A 22339-nucleotide genomic window follows, 5' to 3' on the forward strand; every position below is an offset into this window, starting at 1 on the left:
CACTTCTGTGTGAGTTAACAATTACAGAGCATATAATACATGTAAAATTATGCATTCCAATAAACTTTTCTAGGAAAATGGGCCAAGGTCATAAATGTCACCATTATCATAAATGAGAGTTTCACCGAAAGGAAAAACATGAACAAACAATTCAGAAAAGACAAACTTCAAACAGCTATTCTATTTAGGAAAACATTAGATGTGGTCAATAATAAAAACAGTAACAAAATGAGATGCCATTCTCACCTCACAAACTAGCAAAGACTTAAGAACTGATAACTCATTCCTGATTAGGGGGACATACAACGGGCGCTCTCTTATACCGCCAATGAGGGCCGAACTTTCCTGGAAATATTTTTTATAACTAAACAATAATATCCGTAAAAGGATATTCAAGGTTGATATTTAATGGTTTAAAAAAATCAGAAAACAACTCAAATGTCAAAATTAGAAAGCAGGTTAAAATGATTTAAGATATACATCATAAGACAGAATACTGAAGATTTCTTTAAAAAAGGAACTTATAATGACATGAGGAAATATTTATAATATTAAACAAAAAAGTAACAATATAAAGTTATATATAGAGTAAGAACTCAGTTATGTAAAGAAAAGAATGTACAAAAAGGGATACTCTTAGGAACTTGGACAGTAGATTACCAGTGGTGAGCCCTAAGGGAACTGATTTTTTCCCTGCATGCTTATACATTTCTGTATGAACTTGGGTGATTTTGATAACTAGGGGAACAGGTCACACATAAACAGCTTCTGGCAATCCTTTTTTTTTTTATACTTTAAGTTCTAGGGTCCATGTGCACAACGTGCAGGTTTGTTACATATGTATACATGTGTCTGGCAATCCTAATCCAGCCATAATAATATATATGTAAGGGCTGTTGCTTGGCTTCAAGAGTATACCAGTGTTCAAGGTCAACAGAGAAGACTGAATGTGACCTTTGGGCAGGTGAAAAACCATCTTTGCTTTAAGATGTGCAGATGATGTAAATATGCAAGCACACAACACAGAATACCATAGCACTGAAAGAAAGGTATAGCTTCTAGGGGTTTGCCCCAATGACTTTTTCTGCAACCATCCTTTTACCAAAAGTCCTGCCAGTTTCCAGATGAACAGACTTAAACGTACCTGATGTGGGACATAATGGCCCAAAACTGGTGACCTTGACCTTGAATGAGGAGAAGTCCATGAAAGCACTTGACCACCACCCTACACTGTATCTTTCCAATCCACAGTCACTCCATGAATGCTAGAAGAAAAATGAATTGGACTTCAACCAAATCACAGATGTAGTCTGAGAATGAAGCAAAGAGGGAGAATGTGGTGGCGAGGCAACCAGAGGGGACCAGCTCTTTCAGACCAGTCACATTAGATTCCTAACATGACCCTCAGTCAAAGTTGCCTTCATTACGTGAAAGAGATGTAAATTAACAACAGGAAGTGTCTACCTCCTAACACCACTTGGCCACAGTTATAGAACAATTTGGATCAAAATCAGGTACGTTTCCAAGTTCATCCGGACTTGCCAAGTAGCCTTAAGAGCTGTTCACAGATTGTTCTGGGATGGTAACATAAGGTACAGAGATGAGGCCAACCCCATTTTTAGACGCTGCCTGCTACCTTGGCTCTGTAACATGTGCCAAGTGGCTGGCCTGTGGCTCTGGGGATGCTGGTGCGAGGGGTGTCTGGAAGGACAGGACCATTGTATGACTAATGGTTCCACCCAGCATCAGAGCATGAAAGAAAGCAAAGATTACAAAAACTTTATTGCAAGCTGAATTGAATTAATCCAAGAGAATAGAGATTAAATCAATATTTAATTCAGTAGAGGTCAGTTTCAGTTAGGGAGTCATGATGACGTTTCAAAGAGCAGACACGGTATTTACGGGGGCAGCATCTCAGAACTTCAGGGATATGCTATTGCCTTCTTTAGTGGCAAGCAGGGTTTGCTGTGGTTTGGCACGGGAAATGATTTTAAATAAGAATACTACATAAAAATGTATACAGCTATTACTTACCTATATTAACAAGCTTCATATAAAAGCATACATTCGTTATACAGGGATGATAAGGGGACACCCCTACACCATCCCAGTGTACGCTCATTCATCTGAGTTCAATTAGACCACCTTCCTTTCTAGGAGCAATTTTTAAAAGTGGATTGTTAAAATAAAAAAGCTTCCTCAGGAAGGATCAGGAGGATTCTTCATGCAGATGGAATGACAACAGGAGTACCAACTGGAACCAAATCTACCTGCTGGGAGATCTGCATATAGCCTTTTTCATGGACTTCCACTGATCACAACAAAACTATACATTTTTCTTTTCAGAGACAGGGTCTCGCTATGTGGTCCAGGCTGGTCTCAAACTCCTGGGCTCAAGCAATCCTCCCACCTCAGCCTCCTGAATACTGGGATTACAGGTGCATGTCTGTGCCAGGCTTATCCATTTATTAATGTGAGATCCAAAACATCCCTGTGAACTAATCTGATTGGATACAGGACCAGAATTCTTTGTGCAATAATCCATCAGACAGAAGGCCAGAATCTACCAGAAGATGGGCACTCTGGTCACAACAACACTGAGAAGAGTTCTTTTCCACCTAGGGAAAACATGCATTCTTCTTAAACCTCCAGGCTTCACCTCCTCTCCCCAAAGCAGATGACTTTTTTTCCCACTGCTCAAAAGAACTGAGCCACAACCTAAGAATTCTCTTAAGGCCTTTCCGCTTACCTATGGCAGTGCACCTCCTGTGCCACACAGAGCTGCCCTGTTCCTGTCCAAAGCTAATTCCATGGGCACTTGGCTCCATGAGGCTGTGTTTCGTCAGTCGGCTGCAGCCCTGCCCACCCTACTCTCCCAAACTTCCCTTTTAGTCCTCATCATTTCTTGCCAGTGATGCCTTCCTATCTGCTTTCTTGGCCTCTGGTCAGCTGCTCCAGTGGTGCCTTCTTAATGTTCAACTTTACTTTTTGGCTTAAAAGAAATTTTGTGGCTTCCCAAATTACATTATTTTGTGGCCATACTTACAAAGTGGATGTTATAGTTAAGCCCCCATTCACTCTTCAATTTGACCAACATTTACTGAGCAAATATATGTATCAGGCACTGTGCTGGATAGTCTATAATGTCAGACATTGCACTGGGCATCGAGGATATACTACAAAACTCACACCTGCCCTTGTGAAGTTTATAGTCCATCAAGGGAAGCAACTTTTCATAGAGAGAGAATACCCCTGCTGGAGAGAAGCCCCAGAAGTCTTCTGTGGGATAGGACTAGCTAGAAGTCTCATCAGAAAAAAGATACATTGTCAACATCCAAGTAACAAAATTAGAAAATGACAAAAAGAACTACATCCATTTTGTCTTCAATGCATTTAATTACTCTGATTTGTTTTGTTAAATCTTGAATATCACTGTCGATTTCTACTTTACCATTTTTCCCCTCCAGGTACCCTATATTTGGTCCAATTTATCATCAAGTAAAGGGAGAAGGTTGTTACACTTTCTCTTAATAAATGCTTTCTATACCTATTGACTGCTTCCAAACTGATGGTATAAATGTATCCTATACTCTAATATTGGAATTTAAGAAGATCAGTATCATAACAATTAAACTATGCAAGGAAAAGCCATCTTTCTTCAGCTAAAGATTCTTCATAAAATTTGATAATGGTTTCTATTTAATATAGAAGTATCAATCCTGCTTAATTCCTAGATAGAGCTTTTAACTGTACCACCCATCTGCTCAGTCTGGAAAAATACAACAATGGCGATGTATTTGCTGTGGTTATTACACGAAAGAATACAGGCATCACAGATCGATACACACAATCAAAGAATTTTAATAAGAAAAGCGGCCAGTGTCTATTGGCACCAACTACAGAGGAACAGAATGACAGAGGATAGCTATCCTCACACCATCACCTCATAAGGGATGTGGCCTATCCTCAAACCCAGACAAGTATGATTCTGAATCAAACACTCTACCCACTGCCTCTCAGAATGCACATAAGTGCTACTACGGCATCAATGTGAAACAAACATACTGATAACCTTACTTATATTACCTTCTCATGTTTCCTACACCTGCTGCTGAAAACTAGGCATCTAGCCAGCAATCATGCCCTTGGCAATATATCTCCATATTTCTGGTACCATGGTAAGAAGACAGTGCTGAATCACTATGGGTAATTAAAAGTCATTTTGTCCTAGATGACTGTTCCTAAACTGATCTCCCGGGGCATAGCAGTATGTGACACCAGGAACATGGTGCCTGCAACAAACGTCAAAGTCAACAATCATGAAGGAGGGGGATCATTTAGCTGAAAACACTGGTTTCATATCCTAGGGAGTGATTGTGAGGGGAAGGCTCTGAGGGCTCCCCTTGACAGCTTCATGAGGCAGTAGAGGCCAAAGGACTGCAAGGAAAGTAAAAATAGATCTTGAGCTATATTACACAAGGCTTAGGTAACTTGTTTGCTATGCATTTTTTCTTTCTTCCCCCCCCGCCAATTTTGAATATTTAAAACATTTCTCAAACTCGTTAATTGGCAGACTATGAACAAAACCTTAAAAAAAGAAAAAACCCACTTTCATAATCTTCAAAAACTAATAGGGAAAATAGTATTTTACTTCATAAATTAGAAACTATCCAATTTCATGATACTCTAGAACAGCACTGTGCAATAAAAATATTACTGTAAGCCATGTGTATTAATTAAAATTTTTAGTAGCAACATTAAAAAGCATAAACTAATTTTAATAAATTTCATATAACTCAAAATATCTAAAACATTATTTTGACATGTGATCAGCATAAAAATTATTAATGGAATTTGTACATTCTTCTTTCTAATACTTAACACTTCAAAATCTTGTGTATTTTGCACTTATTGCACATTTCAATTAAGGCACAAAATTTCCATCAGGAATAATTGATCTGGTTTAAAATTTATAAAATTTACAGTAGGAAAAGTAGAATCACATATGAAAGTTGTTCCAAACATACTTAAACATTTTCGAAAAACTGAACTGACTCTCAGTTCTAAATTTTAAAGTAGAAAGAAAACTTCAGTACCTCAGTCGCAGTAGCCATATGTCAAGTGCTCAGCAGCCACACGGGGAGACGCTAACGGGGAGACTCTACCGTATCGGATGGTGCAGGTATAGCGCTTTCACTTTGCCCCTTCGGCTAGAATTCCCCTAGATGGGAAGAGACCTGTCCCCAGTTCACTTGTGAAGAGAACCCAGGAAGACCAACTCCCAGTGCTGCGTTTGCCCATGAGGGAGCCCCACCTTGTGGGGTCATCCTCGGTTTATTCAGATCATCTTCCCTGGTCCAAACTTGCATAACATAATAAAAGGCAGCTCAACAAGACACGGTTCAAACATGAGGGGTTTTAAAACTGTGGATATTTTTTCATGTCTGATTCTCTACCTCCCTTCTTATGTCCTAGTGAATTTACGAGCATGTTTACTGAGATTCATTAGGTGCTAGTTCTGTATGCCCCAGTCTTCAAACAGTACATCATTTACTCTCAGAGCAATCAGGTGAGATAGGTGAGAACCAGACAGGGTGACAGTAATTTGCTCGAGGACATTCACCTAATTATAAGTGGTTACAGCAGGGATTTAATCCCAGAGAGTCTGGATTATTAAAAAGCATGCCTAGTAGAGGCCCCTTATGCTAATCACCCACCCCAAATTCACACTTTTCAAAGCCTTCTCACAATTCTCATGGAATAGACAGGCGAAACTGAGCAGGTATTACCCTTGCCACTTTGCCACTGAGGCACAGGTGGTAAGAGATTCCCCCAAAGAGGCACAGGAAGAGCCTGGCAGAGCAACCCCTCAGACTCCACATCCTGTGCTCTTTCCACGATACCCAGTGCCAGGGAACAGGCAGAGGAACATCTGCTGTTTACTACGTATCACACGCATTCCCATCTTTTTGTTGGTCAATCTTCCCACCACTTTGGGAAGAAAGGATTATCCATGAGTAGAGATGAGAATTCCGCATGGTAATGAAAAGTGCCCAAGGTCACAGAGCCTGCTGGTACCACAGCCGGGGTCCTAATCCAAGTCTGTGTCCACAGAGACAGAACCTCTGCCAAGGACCACCTGACATCAAGGCTTGCCCCACACTGTAGCTGTGCTCTTCGCTCAAAAGAAACCTTCCACCAAATTCATATAATGCAACTGACTACATAACAGAAAGCAAGATCACCAACGTGGCGAAACCCAGTCTCTGCTAAAAATACAAAAATTAGCTGGGTGTGGTGGCAGATGCCTGTAATCCCAGCTACTTGGGAGGCTGAGGCAGAAGAATTGCTTGAACTGGGGAGGCAGAGGCTGCAGTGAGCCAAGATCATGTCACTGCACTCCAGCCTGAACAACAGAGTGAGATTCCACCTCAAAAAAAAAAAAAAACAAAAAAACAAAAAAAGAAAGAAAGAAAGAAAGAAAGCAGGATCAGATTGCTCTACAATTCAGACACAATTCAGAATGTCTGTTCTTGTGTTTGTCTGACTTGATAAAGTGTTATTGTATTTCTATGGGATGAATTCACAACTTTAAAAAAAAGACACAGAGAAGGCTGGTTTTATTAGGTTAAGTATTCAGAGGGGGGCATTTCAAGGGAACATACCACCTGAAGGCATTGGCAGAATGAAATTGGCTTTTCCCCAGAGCAGGATTAAACAGGCCAGTCTGGCAGTGACCAGGGTGACAACCCACAAAGGGGGGACTAAGCCATTACTGGGAAACACGTGAGAAGTGTAGGGCCTCTTCACTTGGGTTTTCACATGCAGCTCCTTAAATAACAGGTAAAATGAAAATCGCTCCTGTTTCCACTCAGGCAGACAGTGCCTGGGAGTAGAAATAAATGCCCCTCCCCAGCACAGGCCTGTCTCCAATGAGAATATCTACAGTTGTAGAACTCTATGAGCAAAAACCAGACCTCACTACCAACCCCAATGTCATCTAGCTGACAAGCATCTGAAATTTTGCATCCGAACAGCACATGGCAGTATTATTAGCCAAACTTTAGACAGGTTTATGAGCAACTGGTTCAGAAAATCACATGTAATAAGTTCCTTAATTTCAACATACAGGCAAAGGTATATATTTTTATTAATAACCTTTATTAATAGAAAATTAATTTCTCCCACCTCCACTAAATAAATATGGAGTAGATAAAGATTATGAGTTTGGGCTGGGCGCGGTGGCTCACGCCTGTAATCCCAGCACTTTGGGAGGCTGAGGTGGGCAGATTACTTGAGGTCAGGAGTTTAAGACCAGCCTGGCCAACATGGTGAAACCCCGTCTCTACTAAAAATACAAAAATTAGCCAGGTGTAGTTGTGCACGCCTGCAGTCCCAGCTACTCTACTCAGGAGGCTGAGCCAGGAGAATCGTTTGAACCCAGGAGGTGGAGGTTGCAGTAAGCCGAGATCACGCCACTGCACTCCAGCCTGGGTGATAGAGGCAGACTCCACTTCAAAAAAAAGCTTATCAGTTTGATAAGGTGCCAGTGATTAGCCTGCTCAAGACACCATCTGTCTCAGGTCAGCCCTGGCATTCCTATGAGAAGGAATTCTGGTCAAATAATTTCATAACACACAAGTATTTACAATTCCCGTTTAACAACAACAAAAACCTCAAGCTTCCTAACCTAAGCAATAGAAGTTGTTAGAACAACTTAACATTTGAGGAGTCACCAGTTCATTTCATAACATAAGAGCAATTTTTCCTTCCCTAGAATCTGCAAGCTAAAAGACTTTTCTACAAATAAGACGGTATCTGTGAAAATGCTGTGTGCAAATCCCCTCAACATGGCAGACCCTCCTGAAAAGGGTGTCAGTCAGTCCCAAATCCATACCTTGATCTGGCTTCTTTAGGCTGAGCTGAACCTCCAGTTTATAGTAAGACCTGAGAGGACCTGGCTGAATAGGCCTCTCCCTTGGGAGAAGCAGGGCTGGATCAAAGTCTTTTGGGACAATTATTTGACTATGTACTGCCTTGATTTTCTTAAATGTGTATTGTACAAGATTACTCAACCTCTATTATGGTCACTAATATTTTCAAAAAGTGACCTTTATAAATTAGAACCTGTAGAATTAATCATAAATCACCTATTAGTCAACTGTTCTAAACTTTTATTCCCACTATCCTTCCATATGAGCTACTACTGAGTAATAAAATTGGGTATTTTTAATCGGCTATCTCTACTTTCTCTGAGAGAAATGATAAAAATGATGAAATGGTCCACAGAGAAGCTCGAAAGGAAAGACAAATTCAGCTATGCCTATTATAAAGAGCTCTGAAACTTGGGTATGAATGGTGACAAACAAAGCATGTCAGAATTGAAGTGTGGCAATTATAGCATTAAATTCAATATCATTTATGAAACTTCACAGGGTTGTTTATAACATTTATGTATGCTGATCCAAGTGATGTTTCTAGCCTTAAAAAAATTAGTGCTGACCACACAGGGTTCAAAAGTTTGAAACACTGCATCTTTTTCAAGAAGTTGCCATTCGCTGGAAAATTGTTTCCAAACAATCACCAACAATAAGGTCATCTGATTTCATTTACTTACCTATTTATATCTGTAGGAATGCTGGGAAGTCTTAATGAACAACTTCAGAAAAATGCCACCTGGAAAAACAAATTGAACAAAGTTAGATTTTAAAAACACACCCACACAAAGAAGACTTAGCATGCAATTTTTTATCTTATTAAAATATGTGATGTTTCAAATATTGGTCCCCAGGCAGCACACAGCTCAACTTGTATTAGAGCACTGCCACTCCCCGCAGGAACACCGACACACGAACACAAGGTCCAAACCACTGATGAACCAGAAAAAGTAAAAGGCCAGTGGGGAATGTCCAGCCTGTGAACATGTACCTAATTACATCCTTTCCTTTCCCCTCACAAGGGGACCAACTTAAAAATACAACTTGTGTCCTGGAAGACACTTTATGAATGACCATAAAAAGGCTAAAAAATCCAGAAACAAATTAAGAAATAAAATACAAAATTGTGACTGAAGAAACTATTCTAGGAGCACTTTATATCCTTTTCAGTTATGCTGGTTAATGTTCTAAAGCTAAATTCACAAAGATGTCAAGACTGGGAAAGTGGAAAAAGGGCCATTTTTAGAAAAACCCTAACATAGTAAAAAGAAAAGTTGAAAAGTAAGAACTTATTTAATGATTAGTTTATTTAGAAATCAAGGATTCCTTTTGGTGGTCTCAAAGTCTTTAGGGAACCTTTAGAAAATTATAAGCCTACTAATACATTCGTAAAACAGAGAATCCTCAAATATCTCTTCAGCATTGCTTTGAAATATTAAACATAAATGGAACAAATTTCTAACATAAAGTGTCACAATTACCATTTGTTGAAAATCTATCATGCACCTGGGACTGTTATAGGAACATATTACAACCTTTCTAGACAAAGATACCCATTAACAGATGGGGAAACTGATGTTAAAAGAAGTAGAGAACCTTCCTCAATACCACAGGATCTAGGGTTTCCAAACACACCTTTTTCCTCCTATCAGATAATCTTGCTCTTAAAAGAATCTCTTCCACTCTACAAAGCCTATTCATCACCTCCCCAGATAGAAACCACATATTCCTTAATGCAAACTCTAGAAGAAGTTGGCTAGCAGATGACTAGCCAATTAGCTTTTTCTTTTTGCACATTTAAAAGTAATTTCTTCATTTAAAAATGATTAGGCTTATGTTATTTAGGACTACAAGGTAACACTGTATATGAGTAAATATTTAGAAAAAAAGCATTTTGAGTTCATGAGATATTAAAAATGTAATTGGGGTGTATACATATGTATAATTCCACATAAGGCAAATTAAACAGAAAACATTCAACAGCCTCAATTCCACTGATAAGCAAGAAAACAAGAAGTCCACATGCTTATTTTCTATAATCAAATTTTCAAATACAGCCATGGGCTAACAATCAAAATCTGTAATATCAAGCTATGAATGTCCACACTTACATGCAGGTAAGTAGCTTAACATCAGCAGCACCAGTGTTAATCCAAAGTGTACCTGAGGTTGAAAAGCCAACAGTGGCACAAAACTCTATCTAAATATGTCATTTTAGTTTAGTAATAAACTTGAAGATACTGGACAACAGTCACTGGGTTTCACTTTAATAAAAATATACAAAATAATTCTGAATTCATAAAGTCCTTTGTTATAATAGTTAAGGAAACTATGACTTTTTTTTTTTTTGAGACAGAGTCTCCCTCTGTCACCCAGGCTGAAGTACGATGGCACGATCTCGGCTCACTGCAACCTCCACCTCCTGAGTTCAAGCGATTCTCCTGCCTCAGCCTCCCGAGTAATTGGGATTACAGGCATGTGCCACCACCCCCAGCTAATTTTTGTATTTTTAGTAGAGACGGGGTTTCAGCATGTTGGCCAGGCTGGTCTTGAACTCCTGACCTCAAGTGATCCGCCCACCCCGGCCTCCCAAAGTGCTGGGATTACAGGTGTGAGCCACTGCACCTGGCGGAACGATGACTTTTTAAAAATGGTTCTTTGTTAACTTAATTACTTGCTAAATTCTAAACATTTCCCACAATTTTATTTTACCCTTTAGGGGAAGTCATGATCAGTATTTTTATCTGGAAATAAATTCTGTGAAATATGCCACTAGGATTATTATGAATGGGTCTGTTATAAATGGAGTTCTTGATCAACATTTCCTTATTTCTAAAAGCTAAATGAGTCACAACAAAATGAGTCACTTCAACCTTGGTACTGTTCAAAATTCAAAGATAACATTTTTTAAAATCTCCCTTTTTTACATATAAACCAAGCAAAGCTCTGGACAGTTAAGACAGTCAAGACCCTAACAGTAACACAAAAGGCAGAATTGTATCACAGTTCCCACCTAAAGCTTTCCAAATTCACAATGACAGTAAAAAGCATTTTCTAGAATCAATTAATTTGACCCAAAGCTTTGAAGATAAAAGGCATTTAGGAATAGGTTCTTAGTATCATGATTAAGCTTTTCTGACAAAGAAGTAACATCTTGTGAAACCACCAAAGTAATCAGGAAGACAAAAACATGCCAGTTCTGTTCTGGGTTTGGTTAGTTTACAGGGTGTGATTTTCATTTTTTTAAAATATGCTATTTCAAAAATACAGTATACTAAAAATATACTAAGTCACAGAGCCTTCAAACATTCACCTAAAAAGTTAATATATCAGGACTGTCAGGCATTGTTCTATGTATTAGAACAGTGTCTTTATTTCTAGTTTTCATCTTGGCATCTGTTTTTTAGAAACATTGGTCCGTTATTACTTAAAGTTTATGAAGTAATAAGAGACCAATGTTTCTGAAAAACAATTTTTGTGAATTAATTTGTTTGCTTTCACAAAACCCCTGAAGTAGCTACCAGTATTATCCCATTTTAAAGATGAGGAAGCAAGCAAAAAGAAACTTATCCAAAAGTTACATGGCTTGCAAGAAGTGGTGTTAATATTCAAATCCATATACATGATCACATTTTATCCTAACAACTATATAATGTAAGCAGGAGAGAAAATTTTGGCCTTATTTTAACTATGAGGGAAACAAATTCCTGAGGAATAAGGGCTGGCTTCCTCAAAGGCACGCAGCTAGTCAGTAACAGGGGTCAAGAACTGCTAGGGGCATCTACTGCTAAGGCTGTACTGCTTTTTCATTTGTTCATTTTTGTCTTGGATACTATAAATCAACATGTAAAACTCAGTGTAAAGAGTGTGGTTCCTCTAATCACTGAGAAGACACTTCAGGATCCTCTCATGGGATGTGCTGATGACAAGAACATCAATTAGAGCACATACAAAGGTATTCTCACGCTGCCAGGTCACCTTTTTTCCATTTTCCTAAATGCAAATATGGGTTTTTATTCACTTACTGGTTGTTAAACACATGGGTTCATGTAAATATTGGTCTTTATCTGTATATATGTATATTATTAGTCTGCTTGGCCACTTACAGTCCAATCAAAGTAGGCACTGTTTATTCCAACAAACATTCTAAATAAAATTAAAACTACCGTGTTTTTGCACATTAAGGAGTTAAAAAGTCTTCACTTCCCATTCATCTCCATTTGGGCTGCATGCCCTTCTGTTACACTTCCGGATGTGAGGAGAAACAATAGCTGCCTTTAGTGCCGCACAGAGAACACGGCCCCCACGTGATGGGCACCAGCACTTATTTATTGAATTGAATTGCCAAAAACAGGAAGCAGAGTTGTAAGACCCCTTTTGTCAGTTACAGATTGCTAAGACTTGAAGTGCACTGATTTGAATTGTTTGATGTTACTCTGTAAAACTAGAACCAAGGAGTGAAAATTACCTTGGAAATGACAGGGGTGAATTTCAGCTGAATGAAGAAAGAACTTTGTAATAAACAGAGTTGCCCCGAGGTGGTCCAGGTTGCCTCTGGGGTGGGTTAAGAAACAGTAGGTCAGGATCACAGAGGCCACAGAGAGGGAAAGTCTCAGCAACTGTCCTCTCACAATCCTTCCCTGAGACCTGAGGTCTATGCCCATCCACGGCAAGAATGGGAGCTTCATGGCAGAGCACTGTGTATCACAGGACACTCTGCGATTCATTTTCTCATTTTATAGGCACTATTACTAAAAGGGGGCTGGAGTGTGGGTGGGAGAGACATCTTTACTATCCCCATTTTATAAACCAAGAATTTGAGCCACTTAAGCTAAATCACACCACTAGTAAATGCTAGAATACGGGCTTCAATCTAGGACTTCTGACCCCCCAGGCAGGCCAGTGTATTTCCAGCTAGGCAATACCGCAACAACCAACATAAGATGCCTGCAACCATCATTCTTATTAAGTATTATCTCCCCATATTAAGAACAGGGGCAAGGATGGGCCCCAAAGACTTGAAGCACCAAGGCAAATACCAAAGCAAGATTAGCTAAAACAAAAATACTGTAAGAGCTCTGCTACTCTCACAAAACCATCCCTTCTACCTGACTAGGAAGAGCTCATTATATTTTCAGTAGACACACCCTCTAAGGCTTTATTTACATGAGTCAACTAAAGGAATAATTGTCCAAATCCTACTTTACTATGCTCTACTGATACAACAAATGCTCGGAGAAGTCTGTCCACATTTTAAGGGGAGTATATGGCCACATACTATGCACAAAGAGCACTCCGCATTTCTGCAGCCAAAGCATTAATCATTGCTCCAGAACTAGGCTGGTGTAACTTTTTTTTAAAGTCTGAAATGCACTCTGACAACAGGTCCCGGACAACGTCACAATTGTGTCTGACAACAGGAGTTTAACAGAACTGGGTCAGCCACTGAAGGATTGCTGAACCTTGCAAGATTTTCAAGGAAAGACATGAGAGTGTCGAGTTTCATGAACCGTCTACCAAGCACAGAGAGTGGCAGCTTGCCAAAGGCTGGACCGTGTTAAATGCATGTGAGACGCTGGGAACCTGAACCCCAACAATGCCCGCCCTGCCACTCAACCACAGTGGTGAAAGACTGAGGTTCAAGTTTCCAAAGACCTCACGGACTCTAAGCCAAACGTTGCTAATCAGGAAAACTTCCTTAAGGAAGGAGAAACTCCTTGATTCAAACATTATCCCATCAATGTGAAGCTGTTAGAGAGTATGTTTTTAAATATCTAGGTACAACAGAATAGCCTATAACGTGCCAGCCACAAGTCATATTCAATTATACTGCTTTTTAACATGCCAGGTTTGCACATCAAAACACTGCTATTGTTATTCCCACACTGCTGGGACCATGTTCATTCACATAATTCTTACCTCTTCCCCAATATTTAGTTATAAATCTATGGGACAACAAGGTCCTTGAGAAGAAAACTAATTCTAGCTTACTCCTCTCAATATCTCTTGCACTCAACATAGGGCATGACATAGAGTAGACAATTCATAAATGTTTACTGAATAAACAAAAGGATCATTGCCCTATGAACATTTCCTACAGATAGTAGTTAGAAAAGTCAGGCTATGTAGAAGAAAGAAATACTGGGTTAACGAGGGTGGAGAAAAACATCAGGCAAACATGACAGCAGGAATTCCAGCATGAGAAGAAAGCACAGGAGGCAAGGAGGAATCACAGGCAGCAACGGAGAACAGGGTAGCAGTGACGCTGTCCAAGGCAGGGGGGATCCTCCAGTGGGTGTGTTTCCAAAACACCAGTGTCTGGACGCACCTCTGTGAACTCCTTCTACTGTAGAGTAGCCCTAGACTATGAGTGATGAAGGAGAGTGACAGGGGAGCAAATGTGTATAGGTAATTCTGAGAAACCCTCCTCCAGATGACAATTACTCAATTGTCTTGCTTTTAACCTTGAATATATATATACGTATATATATACTATATATATATATACATATGATCATTTTGCAAGACAGAAACTACTGTGAATAGTGTTGAGCACAAGCAATGTGCAATCCTCATCAAATATCCTACTTGTTCCAGAATAGGTTATTTAAGATCCACAGACACAGGCCCATTACAGGCAGACAGGTGAGTGCAGCACACTTGGGGAACAGGCCAGGCAAACAGGTGGCCACAGTGAATAACTCGGGCTGTAAGTGCTGACAAGCGCTTTCTGTGCCTGACAGTTCTTAGTAGTCTGCATTCCAAATCTAGGCATAAGCTTTAAGTAATAACAGACCAATGTTTCTGAAAAGCAGATGCCAAGATTAAAACTAGAAGACAAGACATAGAGTAAGGGAGATGTAGGGAAGGAACACTCTCATGGAGGCATCTGGAAAGAAGGTGGAAAAGCCTCCGATTCCTTCTCGCATCTTTCCTTTTCCAAAGGCAGCACTCAAAATCAGGTAAATGGAAATTGTCCTCTTAAAACACACCCGTCTCCAGCTCATCTGTCCTGGAGTTTGCTGCACACTGCCCATCGCAGGTCATGGTGTTGTGCTCCTCTCCTTTTTTGGCCTGTGTGTACCCTGAACTCGATGCTGCATTCTGCAAACCTCAGATTTGAGGCCCAGGGCATCTACCTCTGTAACTATTTTGCCTCTATATCCTTCCCAACTCCATGTGTGAAACTCTGCTCAAGACCCAACTTCAGTGTCATCTTCCACGCAGCCTTCTCTGAACCCACCCTCGCCTCTGCCCTCTCCATGCCGCCCTTCTCTGAGCTCAGAGAGTGAGTGGTCACATCCACCATACTAATAATTATTCGCTTGTCTAACTCCCTGTTTCAAGTCCATCCACTCATCTCATGGCTCACATTTACAAACTGTGGCTTAGGATGACATCCAAAAATGACCAAAACAGTCCTTGACTGGGAAGGACTAACAGAGGGTGAGGCAGGCGCCCCAAAATCACAGATATTCATACTTGTCCCTTGCTTCATTCAAATCTCCATGCAAACATTACCTCCTTCCCTGACTACCCTCGCTAAATGTGCAACACACCCCTCTGTGCCTCCAGCACTGCCTGTCCACAGCTCTCACCACTGCCTGGCGCCCATCATATGGATGGAGAAGGTGGATACACAGAGACAGAAATGTCTAGCTAGGTAAGTACAGAAATAGATCTGAATTTTTAAGTTAGTTGTCTATCCACTAGGATGTAAGCTCCCTGAAGACAAGGCTTTTAATCAGTTTTGGTCTGTGATATATAGATCCCTAACACCAACAATAGTGCCTGAGAAATAATGCACTCTCTCAGTAAATATCAGTTGATGAATACACGCGTGGGCAGATGATAATGTCTTGACCAAATGCTGGGGGAAAAGGAGATCAGACGAGATAGGGAGGACATTTTGCTCTGTTGAAGCTTTTAAGGTTTGAAGTACCTAGCTGGGCAACCAGGTAGGGGGGATTCCAGTAGCGCAGGCAATATAGTTTGGAAAATTGCCAACATATAGGAGGTGACTGAAGTCATAGGTAAGAGTGAGATTACCCCCAGAAAAGCATGTGAGGTAAGTAAGGAAAGAGCTGGCTACTATATAGTAAAAACAAAAAATAGCATCTACCTCAGAGGGATGTATGTATTAAAGGAGTTAGTGCATGTGAAATATCTGAGCTATCTCTTCAAGCCTTAGCCAAATAAGTCTACAAAGTACACTATATATATATATGTATATATACATGTGTATATATACGTATGTGTATATATACGTGTATATATACGTATGTGTATATATATACACACACACATATATATATACACTAACTAAATATATGAGGACATCGTAAGACTCTGAAAGACCACTTTCAGTGCCAAATGACAAGTATTTGGGCACAGTATGGACCTAAAAATTGAACATTTACACCAGGCTGTGTTTTTCTTTTTTAGGGCTAGGAGTTACTCAAGAGTTGTTCAGAGTTTAACAGATACTCTATTTAACAGATACAGAGTTTAGTAGATACTCCTGCATTATCTACAGCAGCAGTCCCCAACCTTTTTGCCAACAGGAACCTGTTTCCTGGAATACAATTTTTCTATGCGCAGTGGGTAAGGGAGAGATGGTTTTGGGATGAAACTGTTCCACCTTAGATCATTAGGCATTAGATTCTCATAAGGAGCACGCAACTTAGATTTCTCGCACGCACAGTTCACAATAGGGTTTGTGCTCCTATGAGAATCTAATGCTGCTGCTGAGCTGTCAGGAGGTGGAGCTCAGGCCGTAATGCTCGCTTGCCAGGTCCTGCTGTGCAGCTTGGGTCCCAAAAAGGCTTGGGCACCCAAGACCTACAGTGTGAAATAACACTGCATTGCTTCTTATTATCTAGTGGGGAAGAGAAAACAGGCAGGAACTCAATTTCCTGGAACAGGGCATACAAGGAAAAAACTCATTTCTACAAGATCCATGAACAGAATTGTCTACCATGGTGGGTGCAAGCACTATAGTGACAGCCTTAAACCCAATCCACGAGGAGAAAAACTTGGCACAGACTAAAAAGTAGTGACAAATGTGGCATTTGAGCTAAACTGAAAGGATGACTTAAATGTAAAGGTCCAATTTTAAGATAGGAAAAAATACTGGTTGGCTTAGGTGGTTAGCTTTTAAGTTTGCAACTAACTATAGCTTAGCTAAAAATAACCACCCCAAGTGAATGGCAGGGAAACAAGCGTCACTACGGCTGCCCCACTTAGAAGAGTTAGTCAGGGAAGTTGAGGCCAACACACTCAACTGCTGAAACAGCAGGGAAGGGCATGTTGGAGGTATCTCTGCAGAGGGGGTCTCTCAACAGAGGGACCTGTAAATTTCACTGGTTAGGGCAGAGGAGGAAGTGAGCAGAGCTCCTGCACAGCCTGTCTCTCTGCTTTTATCTTTTTTCCCCGTTAGAATTTGACTTAAAATTTTGAAGAAAGCACTCACTGTTGAAACAAACACTTTGGAAGCCACTGCCCTGGACCCAAATAATTCTGGGGGAAAAACAAATCACAAGTTTTAAAATTCTAATTTTTTGTCCATTTTTAAATTGATTCAAGATTATCTTGATGGCTACCATGGGGGTAGGTTTGTGCAGAGATTAAGAAGTGTGTAAGTTTTAGAATTCTGTAATGTTTGAATTTTGTATAATAGAAATGAACACTTTTCTCATCAAAAGTGCCTAACTAAGATCGTTTACTTCAAACTACTTGTCTTTCCTACATTTTATAGGAAACACATTGTAACTAAATCCAATAGAAGCAAATACCCAAAACAGAAGAAAATTTCTCTTTTAATGCCAGCTCTTCTCCCAATTCCCAAAGAGGACGAGAGTACGCTCACGACGAGAACTATGAAGCATTATTTACATAATGTCTGTTCTAGCTTAGAGGAGGAAGTTTTGTCTTCAGACTGAAGAGGCCCACTAACAGTGGGCGTGAAGATACTGGTCCGTGGGGAGTATTTCACATTTCCCTTTAGCTGTTTAAGACGTGGGGAGGGTGCCCTCTGTACACCAGGCCCAGCCCTCTGGCAGCAGGGCAAAGGCCCGGCCTGGCCCCAGGAGGAGAGGCTGAGCTGGGATATCCTTCCATACCCTCTAACCCTTCCCTGTGGCCCATGGCACACATGTGAGAGCCAGTTGGTCGGGGTTAAAAGTACAGTCTGGACAGAGGGCCCAGCCCAGCTAACTGGCCCACATAGCAACTGAACCCTGACCCTGGCCTCACCATCTCCATTCTCTAACCAAATGTGTTAATTGGCTGCAGATTCTTGAACTATGTCTCAGATGCATTTCCCAACTAACAACAACAAAAAAGTGATGGGACATAATTTTGTCTAGTAAGGGAAAACGGTTTTAACTAAACCACTGCTGATCAGCAAATTCAACAATCAGCGGTAAACAACCACCTACAATTGATTGAAGTCCTTTTCCCCACAAGATTCTTCTGTGCTAACGGGTTGCAGATGCCTCGCTGAAACCTTCAGAAAACACTGTCCTCAGAGGCAATTCTGCTGATGCATGTTCTGGTTCCTGAGCTTTCGCTTACGTGAAGTGAAGGCTATTCATGCTAAAGCAGGGTGATTCTTCCTCTCTCCAGACCTGTTCTTGCTGTGCATCACCAAACACCTCACCACCTCAGTCTCTCTGTGTGACTCAGAACTGCTGGCTGTCAGAGCAGGAAGGACCTCAGAGAGACTCTGGCCCAAAGTCATCATTTCATAAAAGAATCAAGAGACGTAAAGTGACAAAAGGTCTTGGTGGCAGAGCTAGGGACTGCTAAACAGACACTGCTTCCTAATCCTGTGTTCTTGCCAGTGGATTATAGAACAGGCTGCGCAGCCTGTGCCTCAGGGACCACGTGGCAAGAAGGAGGCTACAGGCAACCCCCCCAGGGCAGCAGCTCTTGATCTGTTTCCTATATTAGGGTTAAACACAAGATTTCATTTGAAAGAAAGGGCTCCACTATAAATAAACACACACCTTGAAAACCACCACATGGAGGGCCAGGCACAGCGGCCCTCCCATGTAATCCCAGCACTTTGGGAGGCCGAGGTGGGTGGATCACAAGGTCAGGAGATCGAGACCATCCTGGCTAATATGGTGAAACCCCGTCTCTACTAAAAATACAAAAAATTAGCCGGGCGTGGTGGCACGCACCTCTAGTCCCAGCTACTCGGGAGGCTGAGGCAGGAGAATCACTTGAACCTGGGAGGCGGAGGTTGCAGTGAGCCAAGATTGCACCGCTGCACTCCAGGCTGGTGACAGAGCAAGACTCCGTCTCAAAAAAAGAAAAAAAGAAAAACCCACATGGCAAAACTAACTCCACAAAATGTCAAAAGAGAGAAATAACTAAAAACATAGGTTTTATTTTAATGAATGTGTCTTTTTTAAATGGAACAAGCAAAGAAAACAGCACTAAAACAAAATGTTATAGCTTAAGAGTTCTCTCCTTTATTTTTCCCTGACCAGGAAAATAACACACACACTACAAAAGACAAAGAGAAGAAAAACAGAGGGAAGATAGTGTAATTTGGTTTCTAGGTCTCTGGAAAAGTCTTCATCCTGCACAGATTGAACAATTTCAAGAAGTAGAGTCGCAGAGGTCATTTAATCTTCTGATTTAAATTTGTAAAACTTTCTTTTTGGAGACAGGGTCTTGCTCTGTCACCCACGCTGGAGCACAGTGGCCTGGTGCAATCTTACAGGGATGAGCCACTGTGCCCAGCCAAAATATGTAAGATAAATCTGGCCGGGCGCAGTGGCTCACGCCTGTAATCCCAGCACTTTGGGAGGCCGAGGCGGGTGGATCATGAGGTCAGGATATCGAGACCATCCTGGCTAACACGGTGAAACCCCATCTCCACTAAAAATACAAAAAATTCTCCGGGCATGGTAGTCCCAGCTACTCCGGAGGCTGAGGCAGGAGAATGGCGTGAGCCCAGGAGGCGGAGCTTGCAGTGAGCCGAGATCGCGCCACTGCACTCCAGCCTGGGCGACAGAGCGAGACAGTCTCCAAAAAAAAAAAAAAAAAAGATAAATTTTTACTCAAAAAAGAATGAAAGAAATTAGAGTCTTCATAAATTACCCACGAAAAAGTAAATAAATACGTAAAGGTAAGTCTCCCAATTTTACCTTTTGCTCTCCTTTCCGCTAAGCACCTTTATCAGCCTTAAATTTCTTCCATTCCTAAAAAAACAAGTCCTCCGCACAGGTGCTCACGAACCATGAGCTGTGTCTCTTTAAGGGCAGTGGAGGGAGGGAAACTGGTTTGCCACTATGCGGTTGGCGTCTGAACTGGATACAATTTGCAGGAGAAGAGAGGGCCCCAGGGACACTGGAAATTCAACAAGTCACCAAGAACTATGTTCACTGTGGTTTGACATTCCACAAATAACCTTTTCTTTGACTTTTCAATTCTTTGTCATTCTAGGCTCCTACTGGAGCCAGATGAATTTAAAATCTTCTGACAATCTTTTTTTGTTTGTTTGTTTCTTAACTTTTACTTTAGGTTCAGGGGTACATAGGCAGATTTGTTATATAGATACCAACAGTCTTCTTAACTTTTTAAAGTGAAATAGCTTCCAGTGACATTGAACCACGCAATCTTTTAGCATTTTATAGATCATTTAAAGCCAGCAAACTTGATCATTGGCAATGCAATAGTTCTTCACAGGAAGTACCCACAAGCTAAGTGCAGTTCTTTAGAGATTTTGTTAATATGTTCAGTCCAGTCAGCTCTGTCTATGCCAAGTGTCCTCTCAGTGCCATCCTCTGAAAAGATCAAATGTTTTCTAAAAGGATAATCCTTCTTACTTCCTCCCTCCCACTCATTCCTAAATTTCCACAAGCAACAATATCATACAATGCAAATGAGAGACGCAGGCCTTCCAGGCATAGGGAAGTCAAAACATTTTAAGAAGTCACAGGATAAGGTAACAAAGGACTGATCGTCTTGATGCCCTAACTGTATATGAATATCAACATGAGTTGTTTCATAAACTTGGAACACTGCAAGAGGCCATCTTGGTCAGCCTCCAAGCAGACTTACTTAAGTGACCTAATTTTTATGTTCTACTTCTGAGGATCTCCAGGACAGAAATTCCACAATCTCCCATTGGTATCTTGACTTGTGATTTTATTTCCTTCAGAGTCAAAGGGGGCTGTTTCTCTCAACATTTTTTTTAAGTTAAATAAGAGCTCAACTCATATAAAAGGTGTCATTTAAACGCTGAAACTGGCAACTGGAACAACACAAAAGTGAACAACCAAGAACTAGGCTATCTGCCGTACACGGGTCCATTTGCCTGGCTCACTACAGACAGTCATACTGCACTCTCCCCAAGCTGAGTCCATTCAAGACTCAAGCTCACAGCCTTAAGAAATGACTCCACAGCTCCTAAAAGGAGAGTAGCTTAAATACAATGAAGAAATATTTCCTAGTCACTGGGGAAAATCTTTCCCAGGCCTTCCACACTTTCTAAATGAGAAAAAGACAATTTTGTTTTTCTGATGTCCTTTGAGCTTTTTTTTTTTAAGACTCCCCTAAGCAATATCATATTCAGTTTTCTTAAATTTTTTTAAAAGTGAACTTTCCACTGAGCTACACTCCTTGAAACAAGTCTTCCAGAGATTTTTGCCCTTGGCCTCCTGGAATTTTTCAATGAAACTCCAAAGAGATGTTTACCTGACCCCAAATGTTATCCTAATGAAAACTCTGTTTTTAATTCTTTGAACTCTTCTCTTTCTCTTTCCTTGTCATGCCCTCTGGGAAAGAAAGACAACTACAGATGTTGGCTTGATCTCAACTGGCAAACACCAGGATAACTGAGTTCTAATCATTTCTTAGGAACTTGGACAGAATCACAAAGGTATTAATTATGCTCCCTCTTCTGGCATGGTCCTCTGTACTTCACTTTCTTAGAGGATCAATGTAAAGATAGGAAATGCCAGCACATTATCTTTTTGACAAAAACAAGATGCTCATCACAGGAAGAATAAAAGGAGTATTACGGGATTTTCAAAAGCAATGAGGGAGCTGAAAGAACTATAACCTCAGGGGCTGGGAAGAGGAGGAGTGAGAACCATTTTTTGCCAGTTAAAGAATCTAAATGAGGCTGGGTCCAGGCTCTCTCTCGCAGGGGGATTTTGGGGAGTTTTGGAATTGGGAAACTACAATCAGGGTTTAGTTAATTTCCTTCTCTTGCAAGAGGGAAGGTTCTGGTACAGAGGTTTTGGCAATTCCATTTCAAATAGCCACATTTACCCCTGTTTAGGAAGGGCTTAGGCTGTTTTTCTTGCATATGTGCACACACGCGCGTGCACACACACACACACACACACACACACACACACAGAGCCAGGTCATATGTATTT

General features: G+C 40.8%; 1 protein-coding gene across 12 annotated transcripts in view; it reads right to left on the reverse strand.

Annotated features, from left to right (window-relative positions):
• The window catches only part of LHFPL2 (LHFPL tetraspan subfamily member 2), a 157761-nt gene that overhangs the window by 70863 nt on the left and 64559 nt on the right, over positions 1-22339 (reverse strand). For 8 of the 12 annotated variants that reach the window (XM_054488627.2, XM_054488629.2, XM_063664937.1 and 5 more), the window contains one exon: positions 8618-8676. The gene's annotated coding sequence lies outside the window, so the exon portion shown is untranslated. Of the gene's footprint in view, positions 1-1144; positions 1266-8617; positions 8677-22339 lie in introns of all 12 variants that reach the window. The other 4 variants (XM_063664939.1, XM_063664936.1, XM_063664938.1 and 1 more) reach the window with 1 other exon arrangement.

This window comes from Pongo pygmaeus, chromosome 4, assembly GCF_028885625.2.
Source record: "Pongo pygmaeus isolate AG05252 chromosome 4, NHGRI_mPonPyg2-v2.0_pri, whole genome shotgun sequence".
NCBI lineage: Eukaryota > Metazoa > Chordata > Mammalia > Primates > Hominidae > Pongo > Pongo pygmaeus.